This window comes from Beta vulgaris, chromosome 6, assembly GCF_026745355.1.
Source record: "Beta vulgaris subsp. vulgaris cultivar EL10 chromosome 6, EL10.2, whole genome shotgun sequence".
NCBI classification, from domain to species: Eukaryota; Viridiplantae; Streptophyta; class Magnoliopsida; order Caryophyllales; family Amaranthaceae; genus Beta; species Beta vulgaris.
The window spans coordinates 40262347-40285316 of NC_079207.1; positions in this window are offsets into that span (position 1 = coordinate 40262347).

Here is a 22970-nt window from a genome sequence, read left to right on the forward strand (position 1 = left end):
AACAAGGTTTGGGTATTACCAAAACCTATTCAATCACAATCCATGCCCATTACTCATCAAACCATCCTATGGAGATTGGACAATCTTGTCATTGGGTCCATTAGGCCCAATACCTCACCAAACTCCATGGACTTGAGATTTGGCCTCCATTGTGCCTCCTTGTATTAAAAAGCTCAAATGAACCCCAAATCATATGATTTTAGGAAATTACCAAACAAGGTTTGGGCATTACCAAACATACCCAATCACAATCATTTATCATTACTCATCAAAGCTATCCTATGAGGATTGGACAATCATGCCACCAGGTCCATTAGGCCCAAAAGCTCAGCAAACCCCATAAACTAGATTTTTGGGCTCCGTTGTCTCTCCTTGTACTAAAAAGCCTAAATGAACTCTAGCTCATATGCTTTTAGGTAATTATCAAACAAGGTTTGGGTATTACCAAACATACCCAATCACAATCCTTTATCATTACTCATCAAAGCTATCCTATGTGGATTGGACAATCATGCCACGAGGTCCATTAGGTGTAAAAGCTCACCAAACCCAATAGACTTGAGTTTTGGCCCCCCCATTGTCCCTAATTGTACTAAAAAGACCAAATGAACCCTTGATCATACGATTTTAGCTCACCAAACCCCATGGACGTGAATCTTACCAAAGAAAGTTTTAGTTAACAACAATTTGGAATCGGATAATCATGTCAATACTATTTTGATTGGAGGTTTTGAAACTGTTTTTTACATTCCGCAAAGTTTTGGTAATTACCGGAACTTGTTTTAGTAATTACCTAAAGTTAGTATTCATACTCAATACTCTTCAAAATTCCCGAGAGTTCTTTTACTTTCTGTAAAGTTTTTGGTAATTACCTTATCCCTTTTTAGTAATTAGCTAAATTTTCTGAAGTTTTGGAGGAATTTTATTCGTTTATAAAATGTTCACTAGTGGAAAAAACGTTATATATCACTTTGTATCAGATGTGGTTTTTGTAAAACCGCATCCGAAAATGAACCCAAAAATTGGTGGGAAATTTGGCAAAGATAATCGGATGCGGTCCAAAGGACCGCATCCGAAATCTGTTTAATCAATCCCCTCCCTCCCAGCAAAAATCCCGCGTCTAAAACACTTCCAAACACAAAATCCTTCGACCCTCAAACAAATCTCACCCAATGGCGACTGCCCCACCACTACCCACGCCAGCGACTTGTGCACCACCACCAATGCTGGCGACTGCCCCAACTTCACACCTCAGTCTTGCGCACCACCACCAACGCCGGTGACTTGCACTTGGTGGGCTTTCATCATTGCTGACCCTAGTTTCGCGCCACCACTGCTTCTCCCTAGCTTCATTCCTCCTTCTCCCCTCCCTAAACAACTACATTACCACCTTTTCCTAGCTATAGGTAACTAAAATTATGTAACTTTTATTGTAATTCATTGTAATTTTTTGAATAATTGTTAGTGAAATTATGTTGTATAATAGTTTAAGGGTTTAAATTTTATTCATTTAAGTTTATTTATTTTAATTGGAGTAGTTAGTTTGACATAGAGGTTAAAAAAACTAGGTCTTTGTTGTAGGATGAGTATGATTGTTATTTTTGTAACATAGTTTAGTTTAGTTTGATAATTTATACTAATTTGAACTTTAAACATTATTATTGTTGATTATTGAAGCTAGCTAGTGACGGAGTGCTAGTGACGGAGTGTTGAGTTCCATTTCCTTATTTACAACCTTGAGATTGGTATGTTATCGCTCATACTTAACTTTCTTTAATTTCATATTAGTAAACTGGTTTATATTTGTAAATTGGTTTATATGTGCAAATATGTATATATGTATCGTTGAATTAAGATTAGATGTAAAATGCTTTGTTGTTTAGAAACCTATGTATATATGCATCATCATATAATATACCTAGATACCCGTTCGAGACTTACTCTTTAGGAGTAAGTCTTGAATAGTCCCCGGTTTGGAACTGTTCTTAGATGTTTAATCTAACTTAGGTGGTGAATGTATGTCTTTATTTCGATCTATAGAGGAAAATCTTGGCTCGTTGTTTCCCTACTTTTGTTCTCTGGGTACATATGTAGATATAAGTAACTATATATCTACATAGTGTACTTGCAGAACTGTAGGGAAATGCTGCCGGATTTTCCGTAGAATCGAAAAGAAGACATACATTCACTAATGAGATTAGACATCTAAGGATGGGTTAGGCTGGAGTGATAAGGACCCTTGAAAGCATGCCTAATTTTACTTAATGTATATCGTTCATATATAAACTCTAATCATGTAGTTAAGTTCGTTATTGACATGAGGTACTTGTTTCTTGTGTGTAATTAGAGGTCTGATTGAAATGAATCGTGCATGGATGTATGTTAACCGTGACACGAGTGAATTCGTGGATGGGGTATTTGAATTTTGTGATGCTACATTAAGTCATCAGGCTGCAATGGGAAGTGAGGGGTTTTTATTGTCCTTGTGTTGATTGTGGCAATGTCGGGATGGTTAGTAATATTGGGTCGCTAAGGGAGCATATCTTTCGTCGTGGGTTTAGGCAAGACTACCATGTATGAGGTTGGTTTTTATGCTAAAATTTATCACTTATGATGAAATTAAAGTTTGTGGGACGTGTCAACCAGATGATGTCAAAGTTGTTGCGACAAAAGAATGCAAAGGGGAGTCAAAGGGGATGAACACACAAAAGTGGTGACGCGGAAAACCCCAATGAAGGTGGGTAAAAAACCGCGGGTGGTTGGAGATCCACCAAACTAATATAGTTCACTATCTTTCTCTGTGACTGATTGTCGTTTACAAGAATGCTTAGTTCACTCTAATGTCTTTCTCCCAATATGCGTAAAAACATGTCATTGACCTCTCTCTCCCTTTTATATGCCTTCTTCTTTCTTTGGCTTTTCCCCCAACGAATACAAAAATAAATTCACTAATTATTACATTAATCTCTAGCTTGAATCATGGAGAATCTTCTATGCTCAGCTCCAGCGTCTTCAATGTTGTCCTCTAACGGCAGAATTTATGGCCTATAATGCTCTTACCTTATTTGGCTGGACCGTTATCATTCAATGCACTGCTCTTAATCTTGCATCCTCCGCTGTGTCTTCGGTTTGCATCTTCTGTGTCTTTACGTCAGATGGTACTACGTCAGCGAATCATCGCGTCGTCGCATCAATGTCATCCTGTCAAAAAATCCTGCCATAACAGTTTGCCCCCAATTGTTGAATTGGGGTGGTATAAAGCCCTTGAGACAATTGTTAAAAAACAAACGAATCAAATGAAATTCTACTCAAGTCATTAAGATATCACAAATCGCAAGAAATCTCGCCCTTGCCAATTTAAAGAAAAAGATTTCCAAAGAGATGCATGGAAGGAAAGGAGATCTGCTTTGAGCGGTTATTTTTGGTTGTCCAAGAGTCTCAAAATACAAAAGGTAGATTTATTTTTAAATAGCCGTTTTAATTATAACCATTAGCACGATTGTCATGATTGCTCACTGTTGGCATAAATAACTTAAGCGGCTGAGAAAATATAACTTTTACTCTCACTTCATCAAATCTTTCTCTCTCTTTAAGTAAGGCAACTTCCATAACTTCCTTTACTCTCCTTCGGAAAACCGATCGCTGACACCAGGTAATTTCGCACTTTTTCGCTCATTTTTTCCTTTGATTCGCTCTATTTTCTCTTCCTTTACCATTCTCATGGCGCCAGTAGACGCAGCATTAGGACTTTTGTGAAAAACCAAGAGAAATCAAAAGGGAAAGAAAAAGCTGTAGAACTAAGGGTAGAAAATTAGGACGAACTATCAACGATGTCAGAAGAGGACCTTTTAAGGTTTTTAGACTTAGGAAATTTGCCTGAGAGTACTGTCATTAGAAATGCTGAACCTGACGAACCCCCAGAGTCGTGTCCCCAAAAATGGGTAGTGATCTATGAATACCCTTTCAAAATAGGTCTTAGACTCCCCTTTACCCCCCTGGCAAGGGATTTAAGGCAGATCTACCAAATCAGCCCAGGGCAGATTATGCCCCAAGTCTGGAGGATCCTGAGCTTCATTGACAGGGTGACGGCGTCGTGGGACGAAGCCTTCACCCTTCACGACTTGCTGTTACATTATGAAATTAGGGTCAAAGCGAAAAATAGGATAGCCTTACATGCAAAGGCGAGGTTAGAGCCTCTGGTCGGGGGGATACAGTCAAATGACAGAGGTTGAAAAACAGGTTTGTTTTTGTGAAGAGATCGTCGCTAGGGGAAGCCAGGGCGTCTCTGGTTGATGGCTGGAATACCGAAGGTGTGTTTATTTTCAGTTTTTCTAAATTCGTGATGTGTCGTTAACACCATTCTTACATCTTTTCTACTGCAGGTCTTAACCCAAAACTGTTGTCGCATCGCGACGAGTCTCAGAGTCTCTGTGACAAGTTTCTGAAGGTGTCAGAGGAGACAGGCAGTTCAGAAGGGTTCTTTTTGCTTCTCAAGACAGTCGTTCATCTATGGCTTCTAGTTAGTCTATCTAATTTAAATTTTTCCTCTGCTTTTTATTCTTTAGTAGGACTCTACCATGGAAGGTTTTATACTAACGACTTAATCACTTCCGGACAGGTTCGTCTCAACGGCGTCGTAGGGGGAGTCTAGATGGGCAGGCACTGACTGAGATGTTGCGCAAGCGCAAGAGGGAGTCCTCTATTGACGCTGCATCAGCGTCGTCTAAGAAGGACACAGCGGTTGTCGTTCACTTGGACGACGAGCTGGACGTTGCGTCTAAGACGCGCAAGACTGACTTCCTAGCCCCCCAGACAAAAGGGATCCTTCCTATTCTGTGACCGTTCCAAATGACTTCATGTCGTTGGAACGGTCCATATGGCCTGAAGCAACAGGTTCCTTTTTCCTAGCGCAATGGAAAGGATAAGGAACATACTCTTCCTCGCATGATGTCGGATGGGCTGGAACTCCTATTTAAGGTATAGACTTCCGATTTCCTTTTTCAGACATTATGCCTACTTATGACAATAACTTGTGACTCTCTAAGTGACACGTATCATATCTTTTTGTGCAGTCTTCTCAACGTCTCCTGATGGCTAAGAGGGAGATCTCCTTCTCTGAAGGGTCTCTGACATGAAGCAGAGAATGGAGAAGGCTGAATTGGATGCGAAGTCCAAAAGCAACGAGGTGGAGTCTTGCAAGAAGGCCATGGAGGACATGAAAAAGACTTTGCAGAAGAATGGGGAGGAGCTAGAAGAGATAAGGCAGAGGGCGACTAACTTGGAGGAGTCTTCTCGTCATGAGATCACGACGCTCCAAGCGAGCGTCGACGCACAGAAGAACGAGCTGGACATGCTCGAAGCTGAGGTGACAACTAGGGTCAAGGCTAAGCTGATGTACCAGTTTTTAATGAAGAAGACGGCATCGTGGACGCCACAGAAGGACATTGACCTATACCTCCATTCATGGGATCCATGAAGGATCTGATGGACGAAGAGGACTTGGCTGCGACGGCGGATTCTTCATCAAAAGTTGATGAAAACGCCCCGTCTTGCGCTGGGTTGATAGCGTCTAACGTGCCCCCTGACCCCAAAACCGAGAAGGAGGCTCCAACTACTGTCCTCCAGCTGAAGCGTCTGAGGAGAAGGAAGCTGAAGAGGTCCCTCCGTTTAATTTTTAAGCCCTTTATACCATCCCCTCTTATCTAAACATTAATCAATCTTTTGTTAAGGGTCACTTGAAAGAATGACCGTTTGTACTGTACTTTTGGGTCACCCATGGGGGTGGCCATAACTGTTTATCGTTTTAAACTCTTTTTTTTTGGGGTCACCTATGGGGGTGACCATTACGTTGATGCTTTGATCTTTGGCAAAATTGTCCTTATGTCTTTGTTTTATATTGCATGCATGTGTTTCACTCGTTTAGTGAGCCATCTTTGGTCATTCAGAAGTAGCGTTTGGACTTAATAAAAGTCATCACTGGTCGCTCAGACGTACCGTTTGGGCTAAACAACTTTTAGAATACACATAGGAAATACATAAAACTTACATGTATTCGTCAGGGAGATGACTGAAATGTCGTCAGTAGTTATCACTTTAAAATGGTTGTGCCCCTGTCGTAACTTCAGTTGAGGCAATAGTAGATCAAAACACTTTTTATGGTGGCAAGATGCAAGCCTACCTGGTGCCCTGTGAAAATCGTCGGGACGTTAATAAGTTGAATGGGGACAATTTGCCTGCAACTCAACAAGTACCCAGTGAGAGAACACTATGGTCGCTAACACCTAGCGACCCAGATATAATAGCATTACCAACTTTTTTTAAAAAAAACTGGGAAAACAAAGCTTATCACTTAGCTTTAAAAGTAGTATCGTTTGAGGTGTGTGGCATTCCAGCTACGAGGTACGGGGCTTCCGTCACGTCGGACCAATTGGTAGGCTCCATGGCTCACTACTACTCTGATTTGATATGGTCCTTCCCACTTCTGACCTAGCTTACCAGCGTTAGCCTCTTGTGTGTTTTGGAATACTTTCCTTAGGACCCAATCTCCTTCGACGAAAGACTTGGCTTGGACGTTTTTGTTAAAGCTCCTCGCTACTATTTGCTGCTGTGCCGCCATGCGCACCAGCGCTGCGTCGCGCAACTCCTCAATGGTATCTAGGTCGTTTATCAACTCATCGATGTTCCGTCGCTAGGCTGCATCTCGCAGTTGGGATGCTCACCTCCGAAGGCAAGACAGCCTCGCAACCATAGACTAGTGAGAACGGAGTTTGTCCGGTAGCGGTGTGCGGTGTCGTTCGGTTAGCCCATAAGATGGAAGGCAACGCCTCCGCCCACTTACCTTTCTTGGCTGCGAGCCGCTTCTTTCAAGAGTCAATGATCGTTTTATTACTGGACTCAGCCTGTCCATTGGCTTGCGGGTATCTTGGCGTTGACGTTAGCAGCGTTATGCCACATTCATCGCAGAAGCGTCTTGTCTCGTTGCTGATGAATTGTGACCCGCTGTCGCATAGTATCTCGGACAGGACGCCAAACCTGCAAATGATGTTAGTGTATATAAAGGAAATCACTTCCTTATCGCGTACCTGTTGAAAAGAACTTGCTTCAATCCACTTAGAAAAGTAGTCAGTTTGTGCCAACATAAAGACCTTTTGACCTGGGGCTGGAGGTAATTTACCAACTATGTCCATGCCCTACTTCATGAAAGGACAAGGTGTGAGAGTAGGATGCAAAAGTTCACAGCGTTTGTGCGTTATACCTGCATGTCGTTGACAACTATCACATTTGGCGACATACCTTATTGCGTCTTTCCTCATTGTTGGCCAATAATAGCCCATGCGCAATACTTTGTTGGACAAGCTCCGTCCTCCTGAATGATTTCCACAAGTGGCATCATGCATGTCCTTCAAGACTTGCCCCCATTGCTCCTTCTCCAAACATTATTGACGATCCCATGACTGTCTCGAGGCTGATCGGTCGTCGTTGCAACAACGTCCCCGATACTCCTAGCGATAGCAGGGTTGGTCAAATGAGCAATAGGGACGGACGTAAATGAAACGTCCCTTAAAGAAGATTCGAGATTGGCCAATGCATCCGCTTGTATATTATGGTCCCTAGGTTTCTGCAAAATGTCAAACGAATTGAACACTTTACTTTTAGCTATTTCTAAATACATGGCCATTTTAGAGTCTTTTGCTGCGAATTCGCCTTTGACTTGGCTGACTATCAACAGTGAATCGCTGAAGGCTTTCAATGCTTTCGCTCCCATGTCCTCTGCTAACGTCATTCCGGCTATGAGCGCCTTGTACTCGGCTTCGTTATTCGCCGCTCTAAATTCACAGCAAATGGCTCGCACTATCTTCCCCCTTGTGGTGACTTTAGCACAATGCCTAGACCTGCACCACGAAAATTAGAAGATCCATCAACAAACAATATCCAGGAGTCGTCGTTCACTTGATTAATCCTTGCGACTTCATCGTTTGCGAGCTTTTCCAGCTCTGGGCTAAAGTCTGCAACAAAATCTGCCAAAGCTTGTGACTTGACAGCGGTTCGGGGATGAAACTGGATATCATACGCGCTGAGTGCTATTGCCCACTTGCTCATGTGACCTGTCAATTCCGGATGTCGCAAGACAGACTTGATAGGATAATTTGTCATAACGACAACAGTATGTGTTTCGAAATAGTGGGTAAGTTTTTTGACAGCTACGACTATGGCCAAAATAAGATTTTCTAATGAAGAATACCTGGTCTCCGCGTCTAGCAGAGACTTACTGACATAGTAGATTGGTAGCTGCTGGCTCTCCGCTTCCCGCGTCAGGACAACGCTGACGGACACGTTACTTACAACGAGATAGAGCTGCAATGTTTCCCCGATATTTGGTTTTGACAATAATGGCGGCGATGCTAAGTAGCTTTTAAGTTTTTGCAGTGCGTCTTCGTGTTGTTGCGTCCACTCAATGCCCTTGTTCTTTCTCAGGACGTCATAAAATAGGTGACATTTCTCATATGACCGGGATATGAAACGATTCAACGCAGCTACGCGACTAGTCAACTTTTGCACTTCCTTGACGCTTCGTGGAGACTGAATGTTGACGATGGCTTTTATTTGGTCTTGGCTGGCTTCAATTCCTCGTTGCGTCACGACGTACCCTAGAAATTTTCCTGCGGACACTCCAAAGGTACATTTAGTATGGTTTAATTTCATGTCATACCTTCGTAATACGTCGAAAGCCTCCGACAGATGCTGAATGTGATTGCCTGCTCGCTTGGATTTGACGAGCATATCGTCGATGTACACTTCCATAGTGTCACCCAGTTGATCTTTAAACATTTGATTAACTAGTCGCTGATATGTGGCACCTGCATTTTTCAAACCAAAAGGCATAACCTTGTAACAATATATACCTTTATCGGTAACAAATGCGGTCTTTTCTTGGTCGTCTGGATGCATCAATATTTGGTTGTACCCGGAATACGCGTCCATGAACGTTAAAAGCTCGTGACCGGCCGTCGCGTCGACCATTGCATCTATATGAGGGATGGGAACGGATCCTTGGGACATGCTTTATTTAAATCGGTGAAGTCGATGCAGACTCTCCACTTCCCGTTCTTTTTGCTGACCACCACGACGTTCGCTAGCCAATCTAGGTATTTTACATCGCGGATCTTTCCAGTATCGATCAGTTTCTGGACCTCATCATTGATGACTTGGTTCCTTTCAGGAGCGAACTTGCGTCTCTTCTGCTTTACAGGCTTTTGAGTAGGGTCGACGTTGAGCTTATGCGTAATGACGTCGGACTGATTCCTGTCATATCTTCATGGGACCAAGCAAAACAATCTTGGTTAGTTTTCAAAGAAATCAACTAACTGACCTCGTATTTCTTGGCAACAATGTCGCTCAATTCGACGACACGATCGGGGATGGATGGATCGAGCATCACTTCATCCACGTCCTGCTCGCTGGCGCGTCGGGCGCTGACCCATCCTTTAATTGCTAGATAGTCGCTTTTGGGGGTTTGAGTGACGAATATACATTCCCTTGCAGACTTCTGCTCGCCCTTTATTTCTTGGACCCCCATTTGGTAGGAAACTTCAGCGATTGATAATAGGTTGAAGGGACGGCCTTCATCTTATATATCCATGGGGTACCGAGGATAATATTGTACGCTGACGGGCAGTCCACAACGTTGAATCTAGTTGGCAGGTTGACGCCTTTGGCTAGCGTTGGCAGTGTGATCTCTCCAACAGTATGTTGAGCCTCTCCACTGAAACCTACCAAAATAGTAGATTTTTTAGTAATATCTTTATCGCACAAACCCATACCTTCGAGGGCGCTTTTGAATATGATGTTGGCTGAGCTGCCCCCATCGACTAACACTCGCTTCAACAAGCAGTTGCTGACAGTCAGGGATATGACTAATCCGTCGTGATGCTCCACGTCGCAGACGTCGTCGTCGTCAAAGGTTATCGCCATTGCTTGAGCTTGCGTTCCTCACTGACCTGCAAGATTTATAAACGCGGACGAGGGGTACCCTCTCTTGCTAGCCTTTTGGCTGCGGAATACGTTAGTCCACATCATCAGATCCACCAGAGATGACGTTGATTACCTTTACGTGTGTGGGCGAGCAGGAGGGTCGGTCTGCGCGTATTTACCGAAGGACGCTTTACCTTTGTCGCTCAAGAGGTCCTTAAGATGCCACTTATTGAGCATGAACGCGACTTCTCGTCGCAACGCGATGCACTCCTCCGTCTTATGGCCATGGTCATGATGGAACTGACACCACTTTGATTGATTTTTTTGCGCCTCCGGACGGTCGCTCTTTTTTGGCCAACGAACTGGCGCTCCGATTTTGGATAAAGCGTTCACAACACCTCCGACATCAATAGAAAATCCGTAGGAGTCTGAGCAGGGAAGTTGCGACTCCATCCTTACGCTGTTACCTGCACTTTCAACTACGTCAGTAACATTATTTACCTAGTTGGAACAACTATAAGGGTGACTTCGCCAGTTGTTCTTCTTAGGGACAAAAGCCTTCCGATCAGCAGGAGTATCGTGCGCGTCGGGTGGATATGGTGTTGAGGATGTCATCGTCTTCCTCCAACCTCATCTATGCTAACGCTCGCGACTTGACTTCATCGAACGTTTGGCACGGGTACTTCGTCAGCGATTGTATAGCTTCGACGCAAGATTAATCCTTTCCTGAAACATTCAATAGCAGTCTTAGTATCAAGATCTTTAATGCTAATCATTTCTTTGTTAAAGCGATTATAATAATCCAAATGGATTCTTTGGGTCCTTGCACGACGCCATATAGGTCGCTCGTCTGCTTTTCCAGGCTGCGACTGCCTTCGAATTCTCATAGAACTTATTGACTAGGGTGGAGAAATTGCCAATGCTTCCTGGCTTGAGAGATCCCAGCCACTTGAGAGCGGGACCGGTGAGCGTGGCTCCAAAAGACTTGCACATGCATGCCTCTACCAAATGCCAGGGAATTGACGCTTGCCAATCTGTTGTTTGTATTGCGCGACATGCTCGCCTGGATCGGTTGAACCATCATAAGTAGCAGCTAAGGTAGGCAGGTTGAGCTTCTTGGGAGCACGACCCTTGAGTACCTATCAACGAAGGGTGACTTTGCGTAGCCGTCGGGATGTTCCACGATGCCTGGTGTTGGGGCTCCAGGGAGCTGGGACAGGAGCTTCATCAAGCGCTTGTTTTGCTTTTCGATTCGAGCCATGCGCTTTGTCATAAGATTCGCTTCTCCTTCACCTTGGTCGTTCTCTTCATTGTTCAAGGGTCTTCATCCTCGGGCTCTTCGTCGTCTTCAGGCTCTTCATCATCTGACTCGGAGCGATTCCCCATCAAAGGGATGTCGTTCAGATTTTCTCGACGCCGGGTTTTCGAAGCCCTGCACGATGCTAACTCCTCTTGCAACTTCTGGATCCTCTCTTGCGATGTCGTAAAGTTGATAGTTAGGCGCTCGTTAGCTTGCCTTATTTCGACCAATTCTGCTCTCATTTGTTTGTACTGCCTTCGCATTTCCTCGAGGTTAGGTGTTTCTCCCATTTGACGGATTTTGAATAGTAGATGGTCTGGTTGTGCCCCACGGTGGGCGCCAAATTGTTTATGCTAAAATTTATCACTTATGATGAAATTAAAGTTTGTGGGACGTGTCAACCAGATGATGTCAAAGTTGTTGCGACAAAAGAATGGAAAGGGGAGTCAAAGGGGATGAACACACAAAAGTGGTGACGCGGAAAACCCCAATGAAGGTGGGTAAAAAACCGCGGGTGGTTGGAGATCCACCAAACTAATATAGTTCACTATCTTTCTCTGTGACTGATTGTCGTTTACAAGAATGCTTAGTTCACTCTAATGTCTTTCTCCTAATATCGCGTAAAAAACATGTCATTGACCTCTCTCTCCCTTTTATATGCCTTCTTCTTTCTTTGGATTTTTCCCCCCCAACGAATACAAAAATAAATTCACTAATTATCACATTAATCTCTACGCTTGAATCATGGAGAATCTTCTATGCTCATGCTCCAGCGTCTTCAATGTTGTCCCCTCTAACGGCTGAATTTATGGCTTATAATGCTCTTGCCTTATTTAGTGGACCGTTATCATTCAATGCACTGCTCTTAATCTTGCATCCTCCGCTGTGTCTTCGGTTTACATCTTCTGTGTCTTTACGTCAGATGGTACTACGTCAACGAATCATTGCGTCGTCGCGTCAATGTCATCCTGTCAAAAAATTCAACCATAACAGTTAGCATGGTGAGGAGGGTATATATGATGGTGGGAATGCCGTTGTTAACGATGTGCATGAAAGAGGTGAATTTGATGTCATTGAGAATGATAAGAACCTTGAGGACGAATATGAGAATATTGAGGATGATGATGATGATAGGGGACCATATCGAGGAGATGATGGAGGGGTGGATGATCATGCTGGGAAACGCCTCGTTTTTTGAGTGCATGGCGAGGCGTCTCGGAAACCGTTGTATCCCGGTTGTACGAGGTACACAAGCTACGGTCATGATAACACTCTTTAACATCAAGACGAAAGCCGGTATAAGTGATTCAGCTTTCACTTCCTTGTTGCAAGCATTTTTTGATTTGTTGCTGGACGACCATGAACTACCCAAGTCGAACTACTATGCGAAGAAACTGATGTGTCCCTTCGGTTTAGAGTACTAGAGGATACATGCTTGTCCAAACGATTGTGTGCTATATAGAAATGAATATGCGAATATGGATGAGTGTCCTCGATGTGGGAAGTCGCGTTATAGGCGCGCAGGGGTTTGTGATAAGAAAGGGCCTCAAGCAGAGGTGATTTGGTATCTTCCAATTATACCACGATTCAAGTGCATGTTTTCAATCAAGAAAGATGCTAAGAACTTGAGGTGGCATGCAGAAAGAAGGAAAAAGGACGGTTTTCTCCAACATTCGGTTGATGCTCCTGAGTGGAAAGGTATCAATCATCTACATAAGACCTTTAGTGTCGAGGATAGAAATTTGAGGCTTGGCCTAATGAACCCATTTGGCAATCTTAGTTCTCAACATAGTACATGGCCGGTTCTTCTTGTTATATACAACTTGCCTCCTTGGTTGTGCATGAAATGCAAGTACATCATGTTGTCGATTCTTATTTCAGGGCCGAAACAGCCTGGAAACGACATAAACTACCTCCAGCCACTTGTTGATGATTTGAGAAAAATGTGGGATGAAGGAGTTTATGTGTATGATGCACATGCTGATGAGGCCAGGTTTTCACATTGCGTGTCATGCTTTTATACACTCTTAATGATTTCCTGCTTATGGGAACTTATCCGGGTACAAGAACAAAGGGAAGAAAGCATGCCATTTGCATCGACGACACATAATCTAAATACATTTCTACTTGACACAAAGAAGTTTAAATGCAGACCCGAAGGTTCCTTCGACGCGACCATCCTTATCGTAATAAGAAGAAGGCATTCGATGGAAACAGTTGAGGAAGGGGTTGCTCGTAGGCCATTGACTGTGTGAGGTTTTTGATCAGGTCAAGGGTATTGAAACGATATTCGGCAAAGGAACGGATGATGGTGGTAAGGGACTTTGGAAAAAGGAGTCTATTATGTGGAAACTTCCATATTGGAAGGATCTAGAGGTTAGACATTGTCTCGACGTCATGCACATAGAAAAAATGCATGTGACGCAATTTGGGGACACTTATGAATATTCCACATAAGACAAAGGATAGCAAAGGAGTGGACTGTACCTGGAAAGTGAGGGGCTTCGACCAGAGCTATGGGCTCAAAAGATGGACACTAAGAAAAGAAAGATAAAAGAGAAAGTGTCTGGCAAAGGAAAAGGAAAGGGGAAAAGAAAATTCAAGAAGGGTCGGCTGATGATAGGAAATATTTGCCTCCAGCTTGATAAACTATATCTAGAGCTGAGAAACGACTTTTTTGCGAGTCTTTGTACAACATTAAGGCTCCATCAGGGTACTCATCGAACATGAAAAGATTTGTTACCTTAGACGGTGAGTTGAAGCTATCGAGTATGAAGTCTCACGATTGTCATGTAATGATGCAAGTATTCTTACCGATTGCAATTCGAGGGATATTGCCGAAACACGTGAGACATACCATAACAGAGTTGTGTTCTTTTTTCAATACTATATGTAACAAAACTTAACAACCGTCGAAGCTTGATGCTCTCCAGGCTGGCGTGATAGATTCTTTGTGCAAGTTTGAGATGTATTTCCCACTCTCCTCGACATTATGGTTCATTTGGTTGTACATCTAGTTCGAGAGATTAGGCTATGGGTCTGGTGTTTTTGAGGTGGTGCTATCCATTTAGAGACATATGGGCTCTTTGAAAGCTAAAGTAAGGAATCCAGTGCAACCAGAAGGAAGTATTATTCAGGGCATTGTGAGTGAAGGTACACTTCCTACGTGGACTTCCTACGTCTCGACACGAGGGCAGACTCGAGGGTAAAGGTACACTTGGCTCCAAACTGATTGTACCTCCTGTTGAAATGCGGATACAAGCACACTTATTTGTATTGCAACATATGGTACAGGTCCATCCCTACTTGGATGAACATATAGAGGAGTTGCGTGATCATAATCCAGGAAAAGGGGCTAGAGCATTGATGCAGTTGCATAATAAGACGTTTATTGATTGGTTTCATAACCGGTTAATGCGTAAAGTAGATTCCACTGTTTTAGAAACTCTTAAGTGGCTAGCATTTGGTCCTCGAGAAGCTGTGCACTCCTATGAGGGTTATGTCGTTAATGGATATACTTTTGGACAGACGTCAATATGAAAAATCGAGATCTTTGCAGAATAGTGGCGTTTCAGTAGAGGCATCATCTACACAGTATGCAAGTGCCAAAGACAAGTCTCATATTGATGCTACATTGATATACTATGGGCGGGTTCAAAATATTTGGGAGCTTGACTACTCTTGTTTCACGGTCTGCTTATTCCCATGCAAGTGGGTTGATTATAACCGCCGCTACATAAGTAGAGATGACCCTTGTGGATTTACTCTTGTAGACCTGGGTCGGTTGCGTGAAAGTGAAGAGCCATTCGTGCTTGCATCACAAGGCAAGCAAGTATTCTATGTAACTGACCATTCTGATAACAAGTGGTTAGTTGTTGTCCCGGGAAAAAGAAGTATACTTAGAGTTGGTGATGTTGAGGATGAGGAGGAGTATGATGCTTTTGAAGACACCCCGCCTTTCACCATCCCCAACGCTGATGTCACTGATGTGAAATTAGCGACAAATTACATGCGTGCAGATCATGGGGAAGGGATAATGGTTGAAACTTCATAGGAAGGTGGCAAAAGGCTCGACTTCTCAATTTCAAATTCCGGATTTTGGCTTTTCTAGGTCACTTGACTTAATTTCTCACTTTTAGTTTCATGTAATGTCATGTTTAGTTCTTATTAGTATCTATATATGTATTGTAATAAACTAAACTAGCTTCATATGTATTGAAACCCACTTTGGGTAAGTGGATGTCATTTTGGGTCGATTTTGGCTTCTCAAGCTAGAATTCTTTAATTTCTCACTTTTATCCGCATGTAATGTCATGTTTAATTCTTATTAGTATGTATATATGTATTGAAATCAACTAAACTAGCTTCACATGTATTGAAACCCACTTTGGGTAAGTGGATGTCATTTTGGGCCGATTTTGGCTTTTCAAGCTAAAATTCTTTAATTTTTCACTTTTAGCCGCATGTAATGTCATGTTTAGTTCTTATTAGTATATATATATGTATTGCAATGAACTAAACTAGCTTCACATGTATTGAAACCCACTTTGGGTAAGTGGATGTCATTTTGGGCCGATTTCGGGTTTTCAAGCTAAAATTCTTTAATTTTCACTTTTAGCCGCATGTAATGTCATGTTTTGTTCTTATTAGTATCTATATATGTATTTCAATCAACTAAACTAGCTTCACATGTATCTAATCCCACTTTGGGTAAGTGAATGTCATTTTGGGCCGATTTCGGCTTTTCAAGCTAAAATTCTTTATTTTCTCACTTTTAGCTGCATGTAATGTCATGTTTAGTTCTTATTGGTATCTATATATGTATTGCAATCAACTAAACTAGCTTCACATGAATTGAAACCCACTTTGGGTAAGTGGATGTCATTTTGGGCCGATTTCGGCTTTTAAAGCTAAAATTCTTTAATTTCTCACTTTAGCCGCATGTAGTCTCATGTTTAGTTCTTATTAATATCTATATATGTATTGCAATCAACTATACTAGCTTCACATGTATTGAAACCCACTTTGGATAAGTGGATGTCATTTTGGGCCGATTTCGGCTTTTCATGCTAAAAATCTTTAATTTATCACTTTTAGTTTCACGTAATGTCATGTTTAGTTTTTATTAGTACATGTATCACCATTAAAGTAACTTAAAGTTGGATCACATGATGGAAGAAACCTTTGGGTAGATGAAACTCGTTATGGCCTATTTCTAGTTTTGAGCGGGGGTGGGGGACTGTGCAAGGGAGTGGGGGGACTGTGCAGGGTGGCAGTGGGGGGGCAGTGCAGGGGTGTGTGCAGTGGGGGGGGCCGTGCAGGGGGTGTGTGTGCAGTGGGGGGTGCAAGGGGCAGGGAGTGTGTGCAGTGAGGAGGGGGGAGTGCAGGGGGCAGGTGGTAGGGGGTGGGAAGTGGCAGGTGGCAGGGCGGTGGTGTGGCAGTGAATTCATTCATTTTTTTTTTGTTGAAGTATGCGCGTTTCTAATTTATTTCATGTTCTTGTTTTATCTGTCGCGTTTATAATTTATTTCATGTTTTTGTTTGATCTTGCGCGTTTCTAAAATCTTTTTGTAATTATTTCAGGATTCTCAACACATGATCCTAGATGATGTGATTGTGGAGGAAGAAAATGACGATGTAATAGTGATTGGATGATGACGAGTATGATGCGGATAAGGAGGAGGATAAAGGTGAACCGGAAGATATATATAGTGCATGATGAGAAGAAGGGTTTGGAAGATGAGGAAATGCGCAAGGTTCACCTCCTTGAGGAGCAAGGAGATAATGCTCCCCCCATTTACAACAACGCTCGGGAAGATTATCCAGCTATCTCGTCGCTCAGTGTGCCACCCAAAAAAAGCCGGGAAAGTGTTGCAAGTTTCAAGCAAAACTCCAAGGAGTGTTGCAACAAAGAAGCGGAAAGGTAGGGGTGTGAATAAGGGTTTGAATGTTAAGACCCAAATGACCCTCGAGTATGATGATTTGGGTCAACCTTGTGGTTAGTGGCGTGTTCCATGTACTTAGTTTAGGGTACTTAGCAACATCTTAGGACACATTTAGCTCTAATAATAACAACATATACAACCATTATAGGTAAGTAAAAGCCATTCATATACTTAGAAATCCATTTTGGGTAAGTAAAGGTCAATTCGGGCCGATTTTTGCTTTTCATGTTCCATGTACTTAGTTTCGCGTATTTAGCCACATGTTAAGACATATGTAACTATAAATACAACATATATAACCATTAGAGTAAAAAACTCACTTCACATGCTTAGAAACCCATTTTGCGTAAATGAAAGCCAAATCAGGCCGCTTTTTGCTTTTCATGTTCCATGTTATAAGTTTCACGCATTTAGCAACATGTTAGGACATATTTAGCTCTAATAACAACATATACAACCATTATAGGCAACTAAAAGCATTCATATACTTAAAAACCCATTTTGGGAGGATGAAACCCATTTTGGGTAAGTAAAGGTCAATTCGAGCCAATTTTTGCTTTTCATGTTCCATGTACTTAGTTTCGCGTATTTAGACACATGTTAAGACATATGTAACTATAAATACAACATATATAGCCATTAGAGTCGAGAAAAGTCACTTCATATGCTTTGAAACCCATTTTGGGTAAATGAAAGCCAATTCGGGCTGATTTATGCTTTTTATGTTCCATGCACTTAATTTCACGCATTTAGTAACATGTTAGGACATATTTAGCTCTTATAACAACATATACAACCATTAGAGTCAACTAAAAGCCATTCATATACTTAGAAACCCATTTTGGGAAGATGAAACCCATTTTGGGTAAGTAAACGTCAATTCGGGCCGATTTTTGCTTTTCATGTTCCATGTACTTTTTTTTTGTATTTAGAAACCCATTTTCATTGATATTTATGTATAAGTAAATTAACTCCTAGTTTATTTCTTGTTTCTATAGAATTTATTCCATATTACTCTTAATGAAGCTAAAAAGGCGTTCTTCCTATCCGCGATGGCCGAAAGATTTAGAGCTTTCAAAAGCAAGCTAGTTAGTGGATGGATCTCGAAACAGAGAAAGAGAAATGAAAAGAAGAGAAAAATGGGAGATGATGACTCACGACAACCGGATAACATGCCTTTTGAGATTTGGACACATATAAAACGAGAAGATTGGGAGAAATTTGTTTCCCAAAATACTAAGCCCGAGATGGTGGTAAGTATATTGTGCTTTAAGCTCTATTAGAATTTGCATATTTACTTTAAGTACAATTCGATATGTTTTAAAACTAACCACTTTATCTTATAGGCTAAGCGTGAGAAACATGCACAGAGTGCAAGATAGAGGAACCACTACCATCATATGGGGTCTTACACTTATGCGAGGGGGAGACAAACGTGGATTAACGACAAATTTTACCCTTCTACGACGACAGATTCTACCTCCAACGCCACATCTATCAAAGTTGACACTGTCGGGACAATAAGATGACTATTTCAGATCCGGGGACCTTGAAGATAGCCAATACCGTTGTAAGTACCTCCGCTCCTTTCAAATCCCCCCCCCCTCGTTTTTTTGGCTCCCCCGGTTTTTTTTCAACGCCGCTACATATTTTGCTCCCCCGGTTTGTTTTTGCTACCCCGGGTTGTTTTTGCCTCCACCGATTTTTTTTTTGGCTCCCCCACCCCCACTGCCCTACAACCTCCCCCTGCCCTCCCCCCTTGCTGCCCCCACCCCTGCAGCCCTCCCCCTTGCAGCCCCCCACCCCCATACACACTGCCCCCACCCTGCCCTCCCCCCTTGCTTCCTCCACCCCTTGCAAACTGGCCCACCCCTACCCCTTGCAAACTGGCCCACCCCACCCCTGCAACCCTCCCCCACCCCTGACCTCCCCCTTGCTGCCCCACCCCCTGCACACTGCCCCACCCCTTGCCCCCCTACCGCAGCCCTCCCCCTTGCTTCCCGCCACCCTTGCACACTGCCCCACCCCCATGCCCTCCCCACCTCTACAACCCTCCCCAGCCCCTGCCCTCCCCCCACCCCTGCATGATTTGTTTCGATTCTTGATATAGTCAAAGTAGACTCAGTAGCATTCTCAACAGATTCAATACGAGTTTTTGCCTCATACAGCTCAGGCCGATAGCCGAGGTGATAGAATCTGGGACGGAGGACTCGTAGTATCTCTCTAGATCTGGCAAAAGCGAAAGACCCCCTAATGTAATTCGCCCCACCGCCTGCCCTCCCCACCCCTGCCCTCCCCCTTGCTACCCCCACCCCCTGCACGCTGCCCCCACCCCTTGCACACTGCCCCCACCCCTGCCTCCCTCACCCCTTGCCCTCCCCCTGCTGCCCCACCTCTACCCTGTCCTTTAGCCCTCCCCACCCCCTACCCTCCTCCCCTTGCTTCCCCCCTCCCCTTGCACACTCACTCTCATTCATTCACTCTCATTTAAAACTAACAATTATTTTTCTATAATCTATGTAGATGGGGCTCAAGCAAAACGAGATTAGCGGCGAGTTCACTCCGGAAGCCAACAAAGATGCTCTTTACAAGACTTTAGGAAAGGACCACAATGGACGTTTGAGGGGTTTTGGTGGGATTCGGTTAAGCAAGACAAAAGCCTACAATAAAGAATCTTCCACAATCACAAGGTCACGCTCTAATGCTTCCGCCGCACATGATATGGAAGCCATCCATGGCACAAGCTCTTCGGGAAAAGCTTACGGAGGAAATTATAGAGAAGGTGCGGAGAAACTCACGACAAGTTTTAACGCGGTCCTTACTGAGTATGGTTTACCGGCGATACGTCAACCTAAACTGGATCGTCCTTTGGAGGACAAACCTAGTCATCCTAACACATAAAAATCAGCACCATCTGTACTTGAGTTAGAGGTAACTACTAGCCTTCTTATAACTTCAAAAATAAAGTCATTATATAAACTAACCTCAATTCATATACTTTTGAAGGAAGAAACGCCTTGCCAGCTTTTACTAGATGTAAAAGATGAGGGTTTGATTGTGGTGGCTGAAGGAAATGCACAACCACGAAGTGAACGAGCAACAGTCCATCATCAGTCGGTGGACAATGATCACTTGGCAGTTAGTGTAGTCTCGATCACTTGGCAGTTAATGATCACATGCATGTTTCTTACATGATTTTTTAATGTAATTCTATAATTAGTGTGCTCAACAACCCGAGGGAACCGAGTGTGGCTACTATGTGTTGAGGTTCATGTTCGATATAGCCTCAAATTGCAAGGAAGTTGGGGATATTGACAAGGTATATAGTACTAATAGCAACATACGTAACCATTAGAGTCAAGAACCACCATTTCTCATGCTTTAAAACGCAATTTGGGTAAATGAAGGTCATTTAGGGTTGATATTAGACTTTCATGTTCATTTTCCTTAAATTCTCACATTTAGCCACATGTTAGGACATATATAGTACTAATAGCAACATATATAACCATTAGAGTCAAGAACCACCAATTCTCATGCTTTGAAACCCAATTTGGGTAAATGGAGGTCATTTAGGGCCGATATTAGACTTTCATGTTCATTTTCCTTAAATTCTCACATTTAGCCACATGTTAAGACATCTATAGTACTAATAGATACATATATAACCATTAGAGTCAAGAAAACACATTTCTCATGCTTTGACACCCAATTTGGGTAAATGAAGGTCATTTAGGGCCGATATTAGACTTTCATGTTCATTTTCCTTAAATTCTCACATTTAGCCACATGTTAAGACATATATAGTACTTATAGATACATATATAACCATTAGAGTCAAGAAAACACATTTCTCATACTTTGAAATCCAATGTGGGTAAATGAAGGTCATTTAGGGCCGATATTAGACTTTCATGTTCATTTTCCTTAAATTCTCACGTTTAGCCACATGTTAAGACATATATAGTACTAATAGCTACATATATAACCATTAGAGTCAGGTAAAATCATTTCTCATGCTTTGAAACTCAATTTGGGTAAATGAAGGTCATTTAGGGCCGATTTTTGACTTTCATGTTCATTTTCCTTAAATTCTCATATTTAGCCACATGTTGAGACACATATAGTACTAATAGCTACATATATAACCATTAGAGTCAAGAAAAACCATTTCTCGGGCTTTGAAACCCAATTTGGGTAAATCACTAGTAGAATAAATGTTATTTGGTGCGGTGATATTGCTGCGGTTTTACCTATATGCAGCAATATAGCACGCAAAAAGAAAAGAAAATATATAAAATAACCATATTGCTGCGGTTTTCGACAGAAACCGCAGCAATATTGTTTCAACAGAAAAAAGTTTGAAAAAAAGTTGACATTTGACCAGACATATTGCTGTGGTTTCTGACAAGAACCGTAGCAATATATTAAAAAATTAATATTTTAATATATTGTTGCGGTTTTTGTCAAAAACGACAGCAATATATCTCACCAAAAAAATAAAACCTTAAATTTAAGTTAAGTGGGGCGCCCCTCTCTCTTTCAAATCTCCCTCCCATATATCCCTCTCTCTTGTAAACCCTAAAAAATACTCCCAGCCTCTCTCTCCCAGCCGCTCTTTCTCTTCCCTCTCTTTCTCGAAATACCAGTCGTCATCTCCCCCTCTCTCACTCCCGAAAATCTCCCTCTCTCTAACTTCCGAAAATCTCCCTCTTTCTCTTCCTTTTCGTTCGTCCTGCAGCCTACTCTCCGGTGCCGGTATTAGAAGAAGTCGGTCGTTTATTATTTTCTCCTAACACTCGAAACCCTTAATCCCTCACTCTCCATATCTCCGGCGCTTCCTCCCACCTCACCCACCGGCAGGTATTCTCACTCCTCTCAACGTTCGTCGTTCGTTGTTTCGACTGTTCGTCGTCTTCCAGATCTGTTTTTTAGCAATGAATTTTCACGAGAAACGAGGCAATGGTCGTTCTCCGGATTGTTTTATTTATCTTTTTTCGTGTTTTTTTCGTTTCCTTTTTCTTTTCATATCTTTTTTGCCCTTTTTTCGTTTTTTAATCTGTTTTTAGATTTTGTTTCAGAATTTTTTTTATTTTTTGTAATATATTTTTGTCAGATCAGTTTGTTATTTTTTTCAAATCCATTTGCTATATTTTTAGATTAGTTTTTAATTTTTTTTTTTTGTAATATATTTTAGTTTTTATTATATTTTTTGTAATTAGTCATTTAGTTGTAAGGTTATTTTTTTATTTTTGTAATTAGTCATTTACTTGTAAGGTTGTTTTTTTATGATTGTAATTAGTCATTAGGGTAAGGTAATTAATCTTATGTTATTTCATCTTCAGTTTTTGTGAATTTGGTGGATAGTGAATGGGTAAGTTGTATGGTTTTAATATTTCAAATTTAATTGCAAATTGAAAAAAAAAAAAAAATTTGCCGGTAGCGGGAGCTATTGCTGCGGTTTCTGGCCCAAAACCGCAACAATATTCCGTGTTAACTAGATAATAAACAAAAATATTGATGCGGTTTGCCCTAAAAACCGCAGCAATATTTGTAGATATTGCTGCGGTTTAAAACCGCAGCAATATAATTAATACCTGTTGTTGCCCCCTTAATTGTTGCGCGTCTAAAACCGCAGCAATAGGCCACTTTTTGACCGCAGCAAATAGCATTTATTCTACTAGTGAATGAAGGTCATTTCGGGCCGATTTTTAACTTCTTAGCTCAACTTTCATTAACCTCCCGCATTTAGT